This window comes from Phacochoerus africanus, chromosome X (genome assembly GCF_016906955.1).
Source record: "Phacochoerus africanus isolate WHEZ1 chromosome X, ROS_Pafr_v1, whole genome shotgun sequence".
Lineage (NCBI taxonomy): Eukaryota > Metazoa > Chordata > Mammalia > Artiodactyla > Suidae > Phacochoerus > Phacochoerus africanus.
The window spans coordinates 69,750,104-69,756,647 of record NC_062560.1 but is presented as its reverse complement, the minus strand read 5'-3'; positions in this window follow the sequence as shown (position 1 = coordinate 69,756,647).

The window sequence follows — 6,544 nt, the reverse complement described above, 5'->3', positions numbered from 1 at the left end:
GCTTCATTTGCAAATATTTTCTACCATTCTGTGGGTTGTCTTTTCATTTTCTTTATGGTTTTCTTTGTAGTGAAAAAGCTTTTAAATTTAATTAGGTCCCATTGGTTTATTTTTGTTTTTATTTACTCTATGTGCTGGATTCAAAAAAGGTGTTGCTGTGGCTTATGTCACAGTGTATTCTACCTATATTTTCCTCTAGGACTTTTATAGTATCCAATCTTATATTTAGATCCTTAATTCATTTTGAGTTTACTTTTATGTAGGCTATTAAAAATGTTGTAATTCCATTTTTTTACTTGTAGCTGTCCAGTTTTCCCAGCATCACTTATTGAAGAAACTGTCTTTCCTCCAGTCTATGTTCTTGCCCCTTTGTAATAGATTAGTTTACAGAGATAACTGGGTTTATTTTGGAGTTTTCTATCCTGTTCCACTGATGTGTCTTTTTGTTTTTGTGCCTGGACCATACTCTCTTAATGACTGTAGCTTTTTAGTATAGACTGAAATCAGGGAGCCTGATTCCATCAGTTCTATTTTTCCTTTTCAATATTGCTTTGACTATTCAGGGTCTTTTGTGTATCCATATAAATTTTAAATATTTTGTGCTTGTTATGTGAACAACATCACTGATAACGATAAGAATTGCACTGAATTGGGTAGATTGCCTTGGGTAGTATAGTCATTTTGAGAAGACTGATTCTTCCAATCCAAGAGCATGGTATATCTTTCCAGTTGTGTCATCTTGGTTTATTTCCAAAGTGTCTTATAGCTTTCAGAGTAAAGTCTTTTACCTCCTTAGTTTTATTCCTAGGTACTTTATTCTTTTGATGTGACAGTGAATGGTGTTGTTTCATTAATTTCTCTTTCTGAGATTTCATTTTTAGTATAGAGAAATGTAATATATTTCTGCGTATTTTGTATCCTGCAACTTTATCAAATTCATTGATGAGCTCTCATAGTTTTCCTGTAGTGTGTTTAGTATTTTCTAGGTACAGTATCTTATCCTCTGCAAACAGTGATAGTTTTCCTTCCTTTCCAATTTATATTCTTTCTTTTCCTTTTTTTCTCTGTTTTCCATAGCCAGGGCTTGCAAAATTATGGTAACTTATCTTGTTCCTGATCTTAGCGGCAATGTATTCAGCTTTTCACCATTGAGAAAGATTTAACTGTGCATTTATTTTTAATTATCATCGAAATTCACAAGACATAAACTTCATCATTTAAATCATTTAAAGTGTACAAGTTAGCTTTTGGTTTTCTGGGAAAGTCTTTACCTGTCCTTCTTTTCTAAAGGACATCTCTGCCAAATAATGTATCCTTGGTTGGCAGCTTTCTTCTTTCAGTACTTTGAATATATCATCGTATTATGCCCCTGCTGAGAAATCATCTGGAAACATTATGGAGTGTCCCTTTTATGTGAGGCATTTTTTTTTCTTTTATAATGTCATTTTGTGTCTCTTATTTTAGACATCTTTATTATCATGTGTCTATGATTGTATCTTTTTGAGTTGATTTTCTTTGGGGATCTATGAGCTCCGTGAAGTTCAATTTTCAAATGTCTCCACAAAGATTTTGGAAGTTCTTAGCTATTATTTTTTTTAAATAAGCTTTCTATCCTTTTCTCCTTTTCTTTCAATTTTGGAACCCCTATTATGCATAAATTGTTCTCTCTAATGACATCCCATAATTCACTCAGATTCTCCTAATTTTATTTCATACATTTTGTGTTGTTTTGTTCTCCTCTGATGAATAATTTCAAGTTTTCTATGTTCTAATCTCAGATTATTTCTTCTGCTTGATTCAGTCTGCTATTGATGATCTCTATTAATTTTTTAATTTCATTCATTTTAATTCTTCAATTACATAGTTTCTGTTTGGTATTTTATCACTTCAATCTCTCTTATAAACTTTTCATTTTGTTTTGTACTATTTTCCTGCTTTCATTGAATTCTCTTTGTACTTTCCTGTAGCTCACAGACAATATTTTTAAAAAATATTTGGGATTCCTTATTGCATGAATCACATATCATAATTTTTGGGGGGTTGGTTCCTGAAAACTTATTTTGTGCCTTTTGTGGTATTATGTCTCTTTGATTTTTCATGTTTCTTGAAGTCATGTGTGGGCTCTCTTTGCATTTGAAGGAGAAATCACAGCCTCCAGTCTTTGTTGGCTGGCTTCAGGAGAAAAAAACTTTCTACCCTTCTAGGGATTTTGAGGCTCCTTAAAAATTTTCTATCAATATGCCTGGTCCACACTACTTCTTCCATTTTGAGAGTTATTTCTTAAGATGTTATGCTTTCTCCTTATCCTTCAAAGGCAGGCTAGGAACTGACCATTTCACAATTGCTTTCTCTAGAGCAGTGCTTAAGTTGTGTAATCTTTTCCAATCCTACAGAGTTGTGTTGGTTTTCTGTAAGTGGTAACTATTCAGCTGTAAAGACTCATACTTTCTACCTTCAGGGAAACTGAGAGGTGGCCATGGGGTGGGTGTGTGTGGGTGAGGCATGTGGAGGTCTGGGGTACCTGTGAGGTAGTGTTGAGTATCCCCAAGTGAAGCTTTCATTGGTTCATTGGTGGGTTTCTTGATGGAGTCCTCAAAGTGATCAATAGGATCCACATCACTTTGACACATTCAGTTTTAATTCACGACTTCTATTTTCTCAAACCATCCCTGGTTTCAATTGTGGAATGTACCTCAATATTATGGGAAGAAGAAAGAAGTGAATCTCTTTGCATTGTCCTGAATGACTGTGTAAGTCAAGCACTCATTCACAAACATTAAAAGTAAATTTCAAACGCATAAGTCAATGTTATTTTTCTCATTACCCAGTCCCTGGCAACCGCTAATCTGTATTTTATCTCTATTTATTTACCTATAATGGATATTTCATTTATACAGACTCATAAATATGTATTGTTTTGTGTCTGGATTCTTTCCCTTAGCATACTGTTTTCAGGGATCAAAAACTTCTTGAGTTTCAAGAGTATCAGTAGTTCTTGTGCAAAAAGTGCAATTAATGTATATCAATTGGGGGATGAGTAAGATGGCAGAGTAGTAGGACATGAGGCTCAACTACTCCCCACCAGTACATTGAGAATGCCTCTATCTGTGGAACTATTCACACAGATAATTTGCTAAAAACTAACAAAAGACCTCAGGATTATGGTAGGGCAGGAAAAATCTCATGAAACCAGATACAACAAGAGAAAGAAGAAAAAAAAGAGAAATGAAAGGAAGAGAGACAGAACCTGCAGCCTTAGGAGGGAGATGGAAAGATTAAAAGCTCCTGCACCCTGGAAGGTTCTCCCCACCAGTGAGGAGATCAGGCAAGATGAAGGAGGAACTCTAGGCAACCAGTGTGAAGCAGTTAAAAACAATACTCCACAAATGGTCAGTGCTATAGGAAATCATATGTGGGTGTCAGCAGGAGTAGGGAACAAAAATTTGGCTTTAGAACTCACACTCAAAGAGAGACAGGTGCTGACTACACGGGAAAAAAATGGGGTTGCAAACAGGCTGCAGTGACTAGAATAAAGGCAGACCCCATTGAGGGTGTAAGCAGAGGAAACCCAGTTTGGATTAGAGGCTAGGACCCAATGTTTGGCACATCCCACTTACAGCAATGGACAGATCATCCAGAGAGAAAGTGTACAAGGAAACACAGGCCTTAAATGATACACTAGACCAAATGGACTTAACTCATATCTATAGAATTTTTCACCCCAAATAGGTGGAATATACTTTCTTCTCAAGTGTACAAGGAAAATTCTCTGGGATAGATCATGTCTTGGGCCATAGATCAAGTCTTGGTAAACTTTAAAAATATTGAAATTATTTCAAGCATTTTCTCTGAAGACTATGCAATGAGACTAGACATCAACTATGAGGAAAAAAAAAACAGCAAAAAACACAAAGTCCTGGAAGGTAAACAATATCTACTAAACAGCAAATATAACACTGAATAAATCAAAGGAGAAATTAAAAGATACTAGAGACAAATGAAAATGAAGATACAACAATCCAAAACCTGTGGACACAACAAAAGCAGTTCTGAGAGGGAAGTTTACAGCAATACACACTTATCTCAGGAAAGAAGAAAAACCTCAAATAAACAACCTAAATTTACACCTTAAACATTTAGAGAAGGAAAAACAGAAAAAGCCTAAAATTAGTAGAAGAAAATAAATCATAAAATTTATAACAGATATTATAAAAATAAACATAAAGACAAAGAAAACAGAAGAGGTCAATGAAACACAAACTTGACTCTTTGAAAAGATCAAAAAGATTGATAAACCTTTAGCCAGACTCATCAAGAAAAAGGAGAAGTTTCAAAAAAATAGGGTTAGAAATTTTCAACTGACACACAGAAATACAAAGGAGCATTAGAGACCACTATGAGCAATTGTATGCCAATAAAAGGACAAACAAAAAGAAGTGGACAAATTCTTACAAAGGCACGACATAAGAAGATTAAAGCAGGAGGAAATAAAAATATGAATAAACCAATCACAAATGCTGAAATTGAAAATGTTATTATAAAAAACTTTCCCCAAAAAAGTCCAGGACCTGATGGCTTCACAGGTGAATTTTATCAAACATTCAGAAAATAACTAACACTATTTCTTCTTAAACTCTTCCAAAAAATTGCAAAGGGAGGAACACTCACAAGATCATTCTATGAAGCCATGATCACCCTGATAACAAATCCAGACAAAATACCACAAAATAGAAATGGCAGACCTATATCACTGGTGAACATAGATGCAAAATTCCTCCACAAAATATTAGCCAACTGTACAAAATATATATTAAAAAGATCATACACCATGATAAAATAGGATTTATTCCAGGGATTCAAGGATTCTTCAAAATCTGTAAATCTATCAGTGTGATCCACCACTTCAACAAACTGAAAAATAAAAACCGTATGATCATCTCAATCGATGCAGAAAAAAGCTTTCAACAAAATCAATACCCATTCCTGATTTAAAAAAAATCTCTACAGATGGGGCACAGAGGGGAACTACCTCAATATGATAAAAGCTATTTATGACAAGCCTACAGGTAATATCATTCTCAATGGTGAAAACCTGAAACCATTTCCACTAAGATCATGAAAAAAGCAATGTTGTCCACTTTTATCCCTATTCTCAATGGTGAAAACTTGAAAGCATTTTCACTAAGATCAGGAACAAAGCAATGTTTTCCACTTTTATCCCTATTATTCAACATAGATTTGGAAATCCTGGCCATAACCACCAGAGAAGAAAAATAAATAAATGGAATCCAAATTGGAAATGAAGAATTAAAACTATCATGAAATAGTTTTCAGATATTGTCTTAGTTTGCAGACAACATCATATTCTACCTAGAAAATCCTAAATTAAATACAATAAAACTGTTAGATCTCACCCATGAATTTGAAAATTTTTTTCAGGATACAAAATTAATACACAGAAATCAATTGCATTTCTGTATACAAACAATGAACATTCAGATAAAGTAATTAAGGAAACCATCCCATTTAGCATTGCATCAAAATGATTAAAATACCTAGGAATAAACCTACCCAAAGAAACAAAAGACCTATATTCTGAAAACTATAAGACACTGATGAAAGAAATCAAAGAAGAGACAAATTGATGGAAAGATATACCATGCTCTTGGATTGGAAAAATCAATATAGTCAATATGACAATACTACCTAAAGCAATCAACAGATTCAGTGCCATACCATTCCCATTCACATTACCAATGACATTCTTTACAGAACTAGAACAAATAACTTTAAAATTTTTATGGAAATACAAAAGACCCTGAGTAGTCGAAGCAATAATGAAAAGAAAAAAATGATGGAGTTCCCATTGTGGTGCAATTGAAATGAATCTGACTAGTGTCCATGAGAATGTGGGTTTGATCCCCGGCCTTGTTCAGTGGGTCAGAGATCCAGCATTGCCATCATCTGTGGTATAGGTTGCATACACAGATTGGTTTCCACATTGCTGTGGCTGTTGTTGTGATGTGGGACAGGCTGGCAGCTGTAGCTCCAATTTGACCCCTAGCCTGGGAACTTCCATATGCCACAGGTGCAGCCCTGAAAAGCAAAAAGAAAAAAAACAAGAAAAGAAAAAAACAAACCTGGAAGAATCAGGCTCCCTGACTTCAGAATTTAGTTAAAGCTACTGTCATCAAAACAGGCTGGTACTGTCACAAAAACAGAATTACAGACCAGTGGAGCAGGACAGAAAACCCAGTACATATGGTCAACTAATCTATGACAAAGAGAGCAAGAACACAGTGGAGGAAAGATAGTATCTTCAATAAGTGGTGCTGGGAAAACTGAACAGCTACATGTCAAATGATGATTTTAGAACATCCTCTAACACCATACACACAAAAAAAAATTAAAATGGATTAAATACTTAAACGTAGCGCCAGATACTATAAACTCCTAGATGAGAACATAGGCAAAATGCTCTTTGATATAAATCCCTGCAACATCTTGTTTGATCCACCTAAAATAAGGACAATAAAGACAAAAA